Source organism: Betta splendens, chromosome 13 (assembly GCF_900634795.4).
Source record: "Betta splendens chromosome 13, fBetSpl5.4, whole genome shotgun sequence".
Classification (NCBI taxonomy): domain Eukaryota; kingdom Metazoa; phylum Chordata; class Actinopteri; order Anabantiformes; family Osphronemidae; genus Betta; species Betta splendens.
In genome coordinates, this window is record NC_040893.2 from 17,315,495 (window position 1) to 17,332,215 (window position 16,721).

The window sequence follows — 16,721 nt, forward strand, 5'->3', positions numbered from 1 at the left end:
CGTCATACGGGCCCGGAAGTTTTGAATGACTGATTTAATTAACTGGGAGTATTAGTGCTTTGCTGTAAATGGCTGTTTAGAATATTAGGCGAGTTGAATTGTACTTGACATGTTTGCCAACAGAAATGCAACTTCCGTCCAAATTATCTGCATACAAATGAACCACTTACAATGCAACAATCCCGGGACCAGACGACACAGTAATTGTTGCTATATCTGTCTCTTCATCAAAGTTACATCACAAAATGGGCATAAATAACACAAGCGAGAGAAGACAGTGGAGAAATCTGTCATTCAAACAAATCTTTAGCCGATTAGAGCACGATGCCACGACTACAAGGTTTCATATGCTTAGACATTCAGGTTGTTTTGAAGTATAGAGAGGGCGTGAAGATGCTAAAGGATCCTTAGTTGTACCTCATGGGGTCTAATTTGTGGTTTAATGAATGTCATCATTAATGTTCTGGTTAAGAATAATGGGGATCTGGAGCTTTTCTTCCTTGCAGAACCTACAGTGGACACTTTTTATCTCTGGGTAGAGATGGAGTATTACATTTTTTCAGGAAGTTTAAAAATCTGAATAATGGAAAATGTCGAGTGACAACAGCCCCTCTGTATATTTCAAGCCAAAAAAAGAGAAGCTATTGTAGCATAGGAATAGGATAGCAGCAAGTTGTATAGTACTAAATGCCTGTTGGAACACAACATTTTCCTAAAATCAAAAGATTGAACTTTGTTTTTAGAATCAAAACTGCTGCAGATCACCTAGCAAATACCATTTATGTAACATAATATATGGCTCTGCATTTTCCAACTCTGACACCTCATGCTTATACATGTAATTTACAGTAGTCTCCTGCTTTCAGACTTATCAGCTGAATCACCACTTTCTGCAAGATGAGAAAATAGAAGTTATTCCTACTTGGCTCATTTTCACTTTGTGTGAGTCATGCAGTGAACAGCTCTGAAAGCAGAGACAAAGGAAATTCATATTACTCAAGAGCCTGTGTTTTTATGTAGACAGGTAAGTTTGATTATACGGTTTAGAATATGTGCAGAAAAACCACATACATTAGCATCACATACACTGTACACAAACCAGGATAATGTGGCTAAATACAATTTTTACAGCAGCCTGTTTAAGATTTATGTATTTGCTTTTATCTCAGGAATACATTTGTGTCTGTCTCTAGGGCTGATCACGACAGCTGAAGGATGTCGTGTTATGTTGTAAAAGAATATTAGAGCAGATAATGCTGCTAGAGAAGATTCATGCTTTTATATTATATGTGTGCATTTATGTGCTGCCATATGAAAAATGCAAATTCAAGCTGATGGTTAACTCTTTATGACAAACCTGTCAACTGAGTAGATTTTTACATATACACATATACATAACACAGATACACTATTTCCCTGATGTCTGTGTCAATTATTTTACAGTTTAATTTCTGACTTAGGATTTATACTAGCTACAATATGATTTTGTGCACTATATGGATATTAGAATAGTTGCCCAGTCAATATTTCATATTATCCTGTTTAGCTTTACACATGCTAGTACTGTTCTGACAGGCACAGCTCTTTCTGTTAAACTATCAATAGCTGTTTCTGATTACAAGGTGCCTTCGAGAGCAATTTCACTCTGAAGCAAATACAAAGGAATAGATTTAAGGTGCAACAAAGTCTTTGAGACCTGTTGTTAAAGTGAAAGTCAGTTTAGCGATTAGTTGGGCTGGTGGTCCTTTGTGTTCTGGTGATGGGACTGGAGACTTGACGTACCTGATTCATGTGACCGCTCACCAGGGCAGGCGTCAGCACAACGCACTAGAGCATTCTGGGCAGGATTTCCAGCCTGTGATAATTAAGTGCAAACGGGTTGAATCAACAATGGGTCTTAGCAATTATGTCTATATATTAACTTAGTCATGTTAAGGTGGATGGTGGTAGGTTCAAAGTTTAAGGTTTAGGTCCTGAGTCTTGTCTCTGGTTAAATTTACCCCAGGCACTGAACATTTTATGTAAGACTTGGCTCCAATGTCAAAGAGTGGTTGTGCTTAGCAGCCACAGGAGCAAGGTGGAGCAAGGAGAAGGAAGGCCGGGTGCATATCAGAGATTTAACTTAGGATGTTTATACAATGAAACCAAACTGGCAGAGGTCACCAGTATTGTTTGGGAATTAATCAAATGGCCACAGAACCTGTTCCTTTGAGAACAAAAGGCTGGGAAGGAATTTTAATGCTGGTTGGTGATGAAGCATAGTCCGGGATGCAAAATATGTGTCGTCTTCCACACAGTATTTACTTGCTCGGTTTCGAGAATCCTCTCTTTGTACTCTTTGTGTTACCATATAAACTAATTAGTGGGATAATTGCACAGTGGCCGGCTGTCAGCTGGTGTCAATCCTCCAGTCTTCTAAAGGTTTTCAATCGTTTAATTTTGGACTGGCTTTGCTAAGTCTGCTTGAGGACATACATTTAGCTGGATCGAATGCCCAAAATTGCGAAGACTTGTGAGAGTGAGTGACTCTTTGTCTGTTTGAGTTATTCCCAGTGATAAACCCTCCACAGAGAGTTTTTCCTCTGCCAATGGAATTCTGGGATGAGCTCCAGCGCTGTAAGTAAAAATAAGTCCAGCGATAATTAAGCAATGTGCTGTATATACCATCTAAATGATTGATACCTCAGCTTTAGTCAGCATCAGTTTGGAACCAGAACAAACACCACTTCACCGTAAACATTAACTAGTTAATTAATTAGGAACTTAACGTCATTGCCTCACATGACCCTAAAAAGTCTGTTTTCACATGAACACATGAACAAGTAGAATGACACTCTTTATCTAGAGTAATTAGAGGATTTTCATAATTTTTTGTTCACAAAATGAACACTGTAATTAAGATAACAAGTAAATGAGACAGGTTGTAGAGCGCTGCCTTCAAGGTTGATATAATTGTATGGGAATTAAGAGAGACATGGAATACATTATCCAACACGTGTCTTTGTTTATGAATGTCTGCCTTTGAAGTTCCAAGTTCTAAAATGATGTTGATATTTCTATTGGCGTGAAATGTAAGTGTACATGTTACGCCTTATGCGCACAAAGTGTTAGTGACGTACAGAATATGAAGTTCTTAGTGTTCAATTTAAAATCTAAACGACATTTGAGCAGGTACTGTAAGATAGACAGAATGAGAGGATGCATGAAGTCGTGTTCGCAGAAGTCGTGTAAGGTTTGAGAGCTTCTGGAGATAATGTTGTCAGCGTGTTTCCCACCTAGTTCAAGGTGACGCCATGTATTCAGACAGTTGACTTTGGGATAATAATAGTCTGAGAAGTATCCAGATTATAGGCATTTTATCTTGACTGAACATTCCTCTTCAATGGGTTATTTCCGAAACTGCTTTTTTTTGCGCTCAGCCTATAGATAATAATATAGTAATATGTTCCGCTTCCCAGCAACTAAAGATCTTAAACGTTAAACAATAGCTTGAGCTTGCACGCAGATTTGCACCTGTTCTGTCTGAGACATTTAATTCACGGTACTCTGTGGTGCGATTACAATAGCCGTGATTAAAATTATGAATCTGCTATCACACCTGTCAGAAAAAGGAAACAAATGGAAAAACAGATGAACAAGTCAGCAATCACAAACAATGCGAGGGGAAATGACATCTGCAGTTATCACATATTGTATAATATAAGTTTCTAAACAGTGCTGAGCGGTCCCCTTGGATAATAGAAATGTTTATCTCACTGAAGTAGCGTAGCAGTAAATTATCCAACAGTCTAAGATTTGACACACAGTCTATTAGGCACATATTGGTTCTGTATCTCAAGCATATTTGTGTTTCCAAAGGCTCAGTCGTCCGAAACGTGATTAACCTGCCGGACACTTCTAAATTTACGTTCAGGACCATGATTTAATGGAAGAGCTTGTCCTTGTCTGCTCTTTGGTGCCTGCTGTTTCTAGTAGATCTAATGATTCTCTGTATTTCATGTCCCTTTATCTCTGTTAGAAGTTTTTGCTTTTAAAAACCAACTGCCGTAATGTGGTAGAAGTAGTTGAAGGAATGCATTTGAATCAATGACGATGATGATGTTTTTGTTTAGCTGGTGGCCTAAGGAAACACATTTCATGTGCTGCTTTGGGAATGTTGTCTTTGTTCTTCAGCAGCCATCTAAAATTCATGCTGTCCCACATTGGAAGTGTTGCCAAACTTGCAATTTCACAGATATGCTTTGCTATCGTAGCGTTTGAAAGCTGTGTTTATTGGATCTTGCAAACCTCTTCACTGCATGGGGAATTAATTGAAAATGGAATAAAGATGCTTTGAATTAATTAACTTTTTTCCCATATTGCTGAGAAAACTGTGTTAAACTACACCAGGGCAAAACCTTGATGTTCACCAAGTGGTTCGCCTCAAAGAAAAAAGGAAAAGAACCACTTCAGTCTGCAGTTCGCTTTGCTGTCAAAGGACAATCAATATAGCTGAAAATGCATAATAGATAAAAGACATGGATTAAGATTTGTGTGTGTGGCCTGAGCTGCTTTCAGTTATGGCTGCCCTTCACTGTAAGCATCCCTCTGCTGCTGTTGAGTCAGTTACACTCTTTGATCAATCTTGGATTGATATCACCTCTTAGAACTACTACTACAGTTGTACAAATGTCACGTTTCCATTTATTTTTACCTGTTTTTTTCTTTATATGGTGTTAATGATGAAACATAATTAGTCTCGTCATAATTAACCCCTTACTGAAGAAGCATTGCTTTCATTAGACTATTAGACCTTGTAGGTCATTTCTGAACACATAACGTTACTTTTTAAGATGTTTTGCTTATGGTCTGCTGACTGACTGACAACTGACTGACTACTTACCTGAAAGCAGAGCTGGTTGCTTTTTAAAGGTGTTTTCGGATCTGAAACATTGGGGTGTTTTACTCCAGTTCTTTTCTTTTCGTTACCTACTAAAATATAGTCTTTGTGCATTTGTGTCTTGAGGTCCAGAGATGTTGTTCCTATGGGCAGAGTAGCTGTAGAGGTAATAATATTTAGCTTCCATGGATCAATTAACAGTTCCATTAATGCTGTTAATGTATCTGTGATAGCATACCCAATATGCTTTATACGGTAAGAAAATTAACTTGTCAGCGTTTCCTAGGAACAGCAGCGTTCACCTTCATGAATTCTTTACTAAGCCTTTCATATCTTCCCTTATGAACCGCATGCATCACAGAAGGCTACAGTATGCGAAAATTGTGCTTCCTCAGTAAAGTTTATTTTCTACTAAGCCATCCAATTTCTGCCAACAGCCGTTCCTTCTGATCCACTCCATGATAATCTTCTTAGGATTTGATGGAAAATTGAAATTCTGGATTTTATGCAAATGTTTTTTATAATTTTGATGTCTAAGTAAGAAATTTACTTGAACTGCTGATTGATTCTAAGACCTTGCTGATAAATATATGTACATCCCGAGCCAAAGACAATGACAAGTGAAGAACAGAATTCTACCATTCTCTGTTTACAGCATATTAAAGCGTCTTTTTAGGTTGTGGAAAGATTAGATATATATTCATTTAATCACTTATACTTCAAACTTTCACAGCTTGATGAGTTATTAATGTACTTCTTGCAAATGAAAACTGTTTAACTGTCATTGTTTACTGTTTTTAATGTTGCCAGAAAGGAGATTTAGACTTTTCTGTAATAGAGTTTTTCCTGGATTTCTATAGGCCCTTTGTTGTTTCATTGTTAAGCAACCTTGATTGTGTTAATGGAAACGCTAAAGAGACGGTTCAAACAACTGCGAAGGTCACACATCTATTTCACTTTCTGTTCTTCCTTGGCTTTACTCCTCTTTTACGGTGCTTCTCCCCACGCTGGGCGCCAGGAGAGATGCTGCTGGTATAGTATTTGGCTGCTGCCTACATTTCTGTTGGGGTGTATTCTGGGAACCATCTTTCCGCTCTGTGGGGTAATTTCTAACCGGGGGCACAGCTCTCTCCTGGTCTATAATAGTGTGTGACCTTGTTTTTCAAGACCTTTTTTCATTGACAAAGTTGTGTTTTGCTGTTGTGATGTTGAAAGTTCTGCAAATGTTCTGAGGTGGAAGTGAAATGCACTCACATGCTTATTAGCTTCATATGTTCCAAACAACATAAACACATCTTTATAATCAAAGTGGATTTAAGTTACTGTCTCTTGAAATATCATTGTGTTTGTTAATTGATGTTCTCTTCATTAACCTTTTTTTCACTGACTGAGCTCCTTGAGGGGTTCACATCACTCTGGAAGGATGTCTGATACTATAATGTCTGTGCTACTGTATATGTTCCAGTCTTTCCTCGCGGATTAGTTACCAGCCTTTGTTGCTATTTTAAATGGAAACATGAATATATTTTTTTTCGACACATAACAAATTAACACATTTTGTATGGTATTGATGAACACTACACTTTACATGCCAAATGCTCTGACAATAGGATTTTAAACCTCTGGGCTATAGCAGACTATGTGCAACGCATTTAGCATTACTTAGCAGTGTTCAGGTTTAGATCCATTGTTAGCTAGACCTGTTTACTGCCAAGGACAAGTGTGTTGGATCATCAAAAGCAGGAGTGTGAATACTCAGGCTTACTGTAGTCCCGGGTGGAGCTGGTGCTGGCAGTAAACCCAATCCCAGCCTGGGCGTTAGCGTTGTCTCCCCCACAGGGACGGGGCCCTGAGCGCACATGCTCATTTCTATGGAGATGAGCTACATCTCTGATCAGGCAAACATGCAAAGTTGTATCATTGCTGCAGCAGCAGCCAGTTCCAGCAAAATATTAACACCACAGTGCAGATGCAGCACAAGCAAAGTCTGCTTGAAATGTGAAGGTGGCCCTAAATATATGCACACAGTGACTACAGGTGAAAGTCGTTTTATTTACTTAGTCATTGTTGTGGTGCTGCTTGTGTTTGACATTAATCCGAAGCTGATGACGAATACAAACTGATGGTAATGGTTGATTGATTAAATGAAAGGATACCAGCAGATCTTCAATGCACCAACACTAACTCACTATCACACGGCAGTAGCTTCCCATTGAGAAGGGATTTCTTTTCCTTTCTTTGCTCACAGCAGAGCAACCAGCCGTGAGTAACCTACTTTTATTGGTGTAGCATAAGGGCCACATTACAGCAAGTGACAGAATCGTAATTCTCGCCTGCACAGGAGCCACTAGGCAGTTAACAATGTGTGCTGTCAATACAAATGTCTAAATTATGCTTGACAACGTGGGTGTTGATGTGTCGGCTCTGTTTCAAATATGTCATGTTTTCATTTACACTTCATTCCGGTCCGTGTTGAAGTGCTGCAGCTCTGTGGACTGTAGCGCGCTGCCGTTAGATGACTGCGTCTGGGATGTCGTGTTCATCCTGCGTGATGCAATCCTGTGAGGCCTAGTTTTGGATAAAGGTTAGTGTAATCAATCTCCCAGATGTTTATATTTATTGCTTCAGTACAGTCGGGATGTTTCAGCTTCCTGCTGATATTGAAGCATGAAGGATTTTGTAATAGCTAGATCACATACTGATTTAATGTAGCTGAAGGAAGGGGGAAATAATGGCAGGCTTACGGAGAGTTAGAGGTTTGGATTACAATTAATACTAAGGGATCAGCGTAATGAACGGAGACACCATCCATTTTTATGGCTCATTATCCTCCCTACCACATTCTAGCTGGATCGTTTTATAATTAGACACTTGGACATACTTTGTTCGCTGTCTGCTTGATTTTAGTGTCTGGTTCAATGCACTTACTTTTAAAAAACATTTTGATGGACTCAGTTGGACCAGTTGAATATTTATGTCTTTAATGAAAATTCAGTGGTAAATAGCCTCTGGTTCGGATATTCAAATGCTGGTTGCTGTCAGATTTCCTCAGCTCAAAAGTGTTTCTCGTACAACAGTTCATTAGACAACTACATATGTCCTACTTTACTTTTGTTGTTTAATTAAATGAAGGGCAGATGGTAGCTTGGCTTTTCCATTAGATGGTTTGTTTAATTGCAGTTAACAGTGTTTTTTCTGCATTAACCATTTTCCTACAAACATCTTTATGTTCTCTTAGATAAATCAATTCCAATTTTTTTGGACAATTCTTGTGTGTGATTTCCTTTTAAATAATCTGATCTAATGTGTCAGATTTTAGCTAATTCTGATTTCCATTTCATCGCAGCATAATCAAATTTTTGTTGTTTTCATTTCATTACAATAGGGAGCCAGTGATCACAGTTTTACCATTCTTTTACTACCTGTCTACAGCAGAAAAAATAATTAAAAAAAGCCTTGATTTTAGACTAATTTACTAATGCGTGGAAAAATAAATTGCTCCCTACTGCACATAGAGCATCTGTTTTGCAGCTTTTTTTCTATTTTAGAGTCTGCATGCAGAGAAATACTGAAGTCCAATTTAAGGAAGGACTAGATGCTGAGTCTGTCTTGGACTGATGCTAATAGCTGTTAGAGCTGGGCTGCTGTGAAAGAAACATCTGGCTGCAGAGCCTCACTGTTGCTCCAGAGTCTCAAGCAGTCAAGGATTACTGCTGTGGCTTTTGGTCGAAGATGATTCAGCGTGGAATTAGATGGCCTATATGGGACACGGCTTGGGACAGTCTTACCCTTCGTGTTAGTATGAATACAGGGTGTTAGGAGTGGTGAAAGACTCTGGAGATTGCTAAATCCCAGCATCATGTTTGTGACTTATAATACGCACATTGATTAATATTCGAGAACTTTATCTCTCATTCCCTGGCTTTGGGCAGAAAATCCCCATGCTGGACTTGTCTTATGTCTGCTTGTTTCTATAAATTGTGTTGATCATATTTAGTTTCATAGCAGGACGGGGGTACAGCTCCTTCAAGCTTCAGGGTGATATTTTTTTATTGCATCTATGTGCAGTTTTCACATCTCCCCTTGAGATGTAAACGAATTATATGCATATGCTGTTTGCACTAAAGACATATGCAAAACTCAAAGTAATCTAATTAAACAACAAAACCTCTGTTGAATCATGTTCCAAAGGATTCATTACTTAATCAAGGCAGTTAGTCGCAGCTGTTACTTTCCCTAATTTGTATCGATTGCTTTACTAGTCTTGAGGTATTTGAACAGTGACACGGGATTTTGTAGTTTGGCATCTGTACACTAACTCAGTGGATTTAAAATGAGACAAACGCGTCTAATGACAGCTGAGATTGGCTCCAGCACCCACTGCAACCTTTAAAGGGAAAAGCAGTTAGGATAATGGATGGATGTATCAAGAAACGTGTGAGTCATGATATGTCAGCTCTGGTGAGCCCTTCAGCAAATCAGATGGTGGAATAATTTAAAAATTACTGATCTGTTGGCATCAACACCATGTCTGGTGTCTTTCAGTGTCTGGAAAGTGACACTGGAAATACAGAAAGCTAATCAGTGGAGGAAGCTAAGCTCCTGGTATAATTAAGATGAGTTACTCCATGTATAAATCCTTTCAAAATGTAAAAGCTGCTCTAAATGTAAAAATTCATTGATAAAGTAGCTTCCTGAATAAAGTGGCCCAGGTGTTAGGTTGTGTCCTCCCCTCTGCATTGACCCACTGCCAAGGTTGATGGAGGAGTCCGTTGACCTCGGAGAAATCACAGGTCATCATATGGGCGATAGGAATCAGAGCAAGGAGAAGTTACATAGCCTAGTAGCTACTCTAGCCCACAGGAGAACTTATAGTTCAATCTATATGGAAGTAGCTGCTGCGTTAAAACACTGTTCATGAACAAATCTTTAAATTCTTTAAATTAAATTTATTTTGGCAAACAAATGGATTTGCCACAGTTGACCCTCAATTGACATTGTCTGGACTATTTTTACAAATGACCTAACGACTTTAAAGACCATCAGAATGATTGTATACTGACCAGTGACCCAAAGTCAAAGTCAAATTATTAGCGTTCCAACTACACTAGATTTGAATTAGATTTAGATTTTTTTCTGCCTAACTTTATTAAGAAGGTTTTAACAAATTAGTGAGGCACTACTGGCCCAGAAATATCCTTGAGGCTTTAAAGTTAATTTGCACTGGCAAATCTAACAAAGTTGTAAATCAACTGTCTGACAGTCCAGAACTTCTCAAACCCCCGGTGACGCCATGCCATTACTGGCTAATCTTTCCTATTGGTTTAGAACAATCTGTCAGACCACTGCTTCTGACCATGGGACCACTTTTCAAGTCATGGAGACTTGAAATATGAGGAAGAATATTACAATTGTAAATGAGAAACTTACTTGGTTACAAGAGTTGCAATATGTCTTTGTCTTTCAGCAAAGACTTATGGGAGTTGAATCGAGGTTGATTTCGCAAAGTTTCTCTATTAAATGCATTTTGGCAGGAAAACGCTAATAATTTGCTTTCCCTTAGTTCGAATATTCGCAAATATGCTGAAACCTAGTCTCTTTCAACTTGTGCTCTGAGCAGCAACTTAGAGGTAGAGCTAAACGATCCCCAGAGCCCCCTTAGACCGTTTGGCCTGATGTCCGTGCTGAGCTCAGAGGAGCCGCCCGATGCCAGCGTTACGCTGCTGCTGTTACAGAAAAGGGCTTTTATTTAAAAAAGGGCTTTTTTATGTAAACTTTGTTGTGCTTGTCACAATTTATGCCAAATAAATATTGTCATTAAATTGTCTTGTCATGGAAACACGCATCATTAACTTTAAATGTAATTGTTTTAGTATGAGGACATTTTTACTGCAAGCTCACGTTGCACAGCGTCTCAAACTGCATATTTTCTAAAATACTGTACCTGCCATTAGGTTTTTAGCTCAGTTGCTGACGTCTGTTCATTCATTGCCTCTGACAGCTGTCATTTTAGTCAGTGAGTGGGAGTGATTTCACTGTGCTTCCAGCAGTCAAGCATGTTTCAAGCATGGACCAGTGTTCTGTCACTCGCTTCAAAGACTGATTGTGTGACCTGTTATGTGGTGCGGTCATTTGGAGCTTGACGGGAGAAAAAGGAGGAGGTCGCTGAGGAATGATGGGAAAATTGAGTAAGAAGAACCCAGGGAAAGCATGATCCATGCAGTTAATTAGTCACTAGTCATCACCCACAAGCCCTTAGTATGTCCGCTACACTCTACAAGCATTACGGTAATGCATATTAATGATATATATTCACAAGTGGTGATTTTTTTTCAAGAATACTATTCCATTAGAGTGAATGGACAAACACTATGATTCGCATAGCAAGGGAATTGAATCACACAATTGCCACCGTTCTGCAGAATGTTCAGCATTTAAATGAACCACACTGCTGAGCTACTGTTTTTTGGACTCTGCTGGCATTTTTAGGTTTCTTTAGTCGTCTTTAATATTATCACTGCAACTAATTATACAATTGATAGATAAATGAGCCCTGGAGCATATGCATCAGGGAGCCCTCTGTCAAGTTCTGAATTGACAATTCTATAAAACCACAAATGGCCGGTCCTGGTACTGGTAGTGATAGCAACCCACAATCAGAACAAACACACTGTAACAAAAACATATCTTGTTGTCTAAATAATAGGAGGTCAGAGAGCCCCAGTAGCATTTTTTAAATTTACTTGAGATCGCCCAGTTTCATAGAGGTTCACAAAGCGTGCTGAATGTTATGACGCAGGACTCTGTTTAAAGAATCCCACAGTTTCTGCTCAGCATGCCTGGGAGGGGGAGCTGCCATAATTACTGTAGGAATCAACATAAACACTGTGAGTCATTAGTGTATTTCACACAAATCTGCTTCTACTTAATTGGAATTGATGTCGATGTGTTCTTCCACTGCTGTTTAATATCAGTCTGTATAATGATGTTTGATCCAGTGTCTCTCAACCCAAATAACAGTTGTGTGTTTGTAGTCTGTCCTGGCTGCCTGTTTCAGGGAAACTCCTGTCAGGTCTTGTATGTACAGGTAGTGCAGTCTAATCATGTCATTAAACCACATAGAGACTGGGCCTCTTCGGTACTAGGTTAGGGATACATTTCATGTCTGTGAGTGTCAGCATGGATAGAATTAAGCGTTTGCACCTTACGATCTCACTGTCCAACCACTAATGACCCTCTTGTCTTTCTGACTGCAAACTCCCCAGAATGGCACCTTGGGGTAAGGCGGCCGGTGGCCGCCAGTACCTTCAGTCTCAGTCAAACGGCAGCTGGTGCTTCCAGGTCTGTCATTGAGTCAGTGGTGCTGTGGACGATGTGCCTGTGTTTCTGCACTGAGCCGTGTGATTGCCATGTGTCAGGGAGCATGGCCAAGTCTCACTCGGGGCATCTGCAGATTAGTGTGTCTGACCATGTTTCTAGTCTCTTTGCTATTCTGACAAGCACACACTCCTTTTTAATGTACAGTGTTTTAATAAAACTCATTATATTTTGAACCACATAAATCCCAGTGATGCCTGTTATTTGAGGGCAAACACTAAAGACATTTAATCACTACTTTGTAGAGATGAGATTATTTTTACCAAAATGACAAACATTGTTATCTTGCTCGTTCCTGACATGAATTACCAACAGAGCATTTCTTAACAAGCATTTAATGTTTTAATCTTTGTTTTATTCATACCAACTTGTATCATGTTTATAGACATAATCTGAAATATTTCCTATACAAAATAAGAAATGTCCTGGTAATTCATCAAAGATTAAAGAATTGTTAAATCCTTTAACTGTAATAAGAACTGGAACTTCGGTTTCTGTTTTGATCTGTGTGTTTCCGTCTGCTGCACATTTGCCCTGTAACATTTGTTCATTTTTCTCAGAACATTTAAGCAGAGCTTAAACCGCTTAACTGAGATCTGCTTGAACAACTGCATGAACGAAACCAACAGAACAGGTTGTACTCAGAAACAAACATGAGTGAATTCTATAATGACTCTGGTCAGGTAATATAACATTGACATTGAAGCTAGTTCATAAAATGTTATAAATGAAGATTAAAACTACTTTTACTCATTATGTTATTCTAAAAGTGTTAAAGGTTTGCTTTTCCTCGTCTCTGAGCTAATTGCTTTGCTTTTTGAGGACAGATGATGTGAAGGGTTTCACACTGTGGCCAAGTGCCACCATTGACACCATAGGGTGACTCTGCTGTTTCTCAGCCATCTGTCCACTCTTTCTTTGTGTCTAGACTTAAGTTGCTCCATTGCATCACCATCCGTCTACAGTGTAATTAATACATGTCCTCAAAGAAACCTACAGTGTTTCATGACAGCAATCATGAGACTTGCTGTTTTATTGAATGAATTTAGTGTCAAAGGTCTATACTGTAGATACTGTTTTAAACAATTGTGATATGGATGTAGAAAGAATTACGTTAATTGTGACAACCTGCAGCAGCCGTTCATTTTAGACATTCTTCCTACATTCACTGAGCAACATCCTGCTCAACAGCCTCATGATGTTAGGCAGATCGAGGCAGACAGGTTGTGTTCATGCAAGTAATTACACAGTACATCAAACAAGGCCGTAATAGAGCCATCAATCACTGTGGTGAGACCATACCACATTTATGCACACACATGCAGCACACATGGGGAAGACACACGAGGTAGATTTAGACGAAATCACTCCACTCTCTGTCCTAAACTTACGTTTAAGATAAAGCTCGATTATCTGTGGGATTTATTCTGTTTTACGCTGTGGCCGTTTCTTTTCGATTCCCAAGCATCTGTTTACTCCCAGTCTGAAACGCTGTTGCTTTGTGATTGATTTTCACAAGTGGTTCCTTCAACAATTCAGTGCCAAGAGACAGTCAATAACGGCTTTCCATGCAAATGATTGCAACTTGTTCTTGCTGCCTCTTATTTGTTCTCTGTGTTTGATAACCTGTTTGACATTCAACTGAAGGAAAAGTGAAAAGCACTTTAGCGTTTGCTGATATAAACTGAGCATGGCTGTGTTGTTTTATGTTCCTGTGGCTTGTTTCATCTGGGCTTTCAGAGCTTGTAAAATCTCTGCTGCAGGGGGCAAGGAACTAGCCTCCGTCTGTGACTTTGTCACAACAGTTCACCGACTGTAGATGTGGGTGAATAGATGACGACACACACCCTGATACAACCTTCTGGTTGCTGCAAGACCATTTTTGGTTTGTATTTTTGGGTTATAGATGTTTGCAGGTACATGCTTTAATGTATAGTATGCATAGCCTTACACTGCTTTACTTCATTGAGCACATGGGGAGACCTTGAATTATTCATTCTCCTTTTTTCTCCCAGCATGAACATGACAGTCAGGTTAAAGTTTGTGGGGGTTGACAATCAAGCAAGCAAAGGGAATGCTCACTATATTCTTTCCAGTTGTCTGTTTTTTTTTAATTATCTATATTGATTTTTTTTCCCCTCTAATTTAAGTGTAGAACTGTTAATATCTGTGTGACAAACCAGACCAGTAAAATCAGGCTGAAGCAGAAATAAATATGCAACAATGTGTGAGACATCCACCCAGTTAAATTTGAATAATAAAAAAAAATACACCAAATATAAAAAATTAGGTTTAAAGTTGAGAGTGAAAATAGTTGTTTCTTCTTTGAAATCCTTGGAACGTGCCTGATGCAAGCAGCTGAAACACACATAATATGCTGTCTGCGTCCAGTCGGATCTAGTCGCTGTTGGCCTTAGCATTTTAATGCAAACCTTTTATCAAGCCTTTTTTTTTTTACCAGAATTGTTCATGAGGAAACAAACCCCTCACCTACATGTTCAAATATCTCGTGGGCTGTACCTTGTGTGTGGCCCTTGCACATAGTCCACAAAAGCTAACAAAACTAAAAGAAACCTAAAGAAACCGCCGTTAGGAAATTTTATATAAACAACATAATGAGATTGTTTTTATTTTTCAGGCTTTTGTGTTTTTTATTACAAGTTAAAAAAGCTGATCTTTATGATTTTACACAAAAGTAAAATCCATTATGTGTCTTTGACTCTGGGTTGTGGGTTCACCTCAGTAAACTAAAGGCTGCGATGGATCCCATTATTCATCTGTTTCACACGTTGACAGCAGTCATTGTTAACATGCTGGATGCGTTTAGAAACGAGTTGTTGATTGTACTTTTCCTGGTCTTTCATCATTTTAATGAAGCAATGAAACAAAGCAGTCTCATGATATTCATGATACGTTTTCTATTCTTCCTTGTTACTTCTGCTTTCTGACTATATATTTATTTATTGTGAAGTTGCAAAATACCTTAAGAGGAGAATCACAAATGATTCCAGCATTCATAAGCAAATCCTCACAAAGGAGCAGGGATTTCTCCATTTTCCTTTTTAAATACTTGAATATGCTTGAATACAAAACAGTTCTGTATTGGAGTTTTACTGCAGGATAAGATTCTAGTCCTTGAATATTAAACGCTACATTGTAACGGTGGTGGTAATTGTAAAGCAAGCTTGTTGTTTCACCATAAACATTACGTGCTGCATATGGGGTCCAGCGTGAGATCGGCTTTGTCCTTTTTGTCTTCGGGTAATGGCCATGAATTCTCCAGAAATGACGGTTCAGGCAGGTGGGAAAGGCAGTAAGCAGTCAAGTAATTACACTGCAGGACCAGTGGGGAAAAGAGCAGAACTGCACAGGCTCAGGGGTGTGGGCCCGGCTGAAGTGGCCGGACCCGCCCTTCTGGATGTAATGGAGTGGCGAGAGAGGTCAGGTGGTGCTTGAGCGGCTGAGGAGAAAGACATGGCGTGAGTTGTGAGCAGTGAAGATTGTAACCAACACCTGCTTAGCGGAGCCCTGCAGAGCAGATCGGAGAGGCGATAGTTGACAGTATTCAGACTGATGAACAAGAGCAGGCTTAAATTACAAGATGCTGCACGGTGTCTTCGAGTGCTCCCTGTTTTGTAGACAGCCCTGCAATATCTGATAGCCCGTTTTGACACCTCTCATCCACAGCACTGTCACTCCTTCCTTGATTAAATCAGAGGACGCAGCATCCCAGTGGGATTGGCCAGATTATCATGGCTATTAGACAGTAATTAACATTAGATTAGGGAGATCTGTTGCATTAAGGGACAGCAGGGGTGTCGCTCTCACTACTCCAGCAGCGTGACTTGCCTGGGGAAATCTTTGAAGTTGGACCTGTAAAGCTGTTAATGTGTCTGCGCCAGACGGCAATGAGGTATCCTACTTGACCCATGATGTTGAATATGCAAAGCTTGCTCACTGCAGCTACAAAGGCGCTTATAATGAGCTTGAACATATGCTTAATTGCACTTATCCACTGGCTATTAGAACATCCTCTAACTAGTAGCTAGTACATAATGATGTGTGGACAACCAGTGGTCTGTGCGACTGTGCTGATTTATCCTCACCTAACACCCCAGCTGCTTTTTATGCCGCCCTCGCCTGATGCTACAAGACCTCATGTACACTTATGAGAAAGCACACACACTATTAAGCAAATTGCGTTTTTCCCTGTAATTACAACTTTAACACTCAATGGTTGCTAAGTGCTTAAGTTTTTTTTTTTTTAACCAGTAATAGCCGTTTTTAAAAAGTATGAAAGCCTATTTGGGGGAAAAAAAATCAGCTTTCACAGGTGCTTGAATAAAACCACAAACAGAGTTTAAAGTATTTAACTGGTTAACATATTAACACATGACATAGCTGAAATAGTATATAATAGCTGCCACTTTGAAGTTCAGTGGTGGCCGACATTCAGAAGACAGAA

At 39.3% G+C, this 16,721-nt stretch overlaps 1 protein-coding gene across 8 annotated transcripts in view; it reads left to right on the plus strand.

Moving 5' to 3' along the window:
• Positions 1–16,721, plus strand: part of LOC114868482 (neurobeachin-like) — a 147,527-nt gene that overhangs the window by 1,494 nt on the left and 129,312 nt on the right. The window lies entirely within an intron of this gene.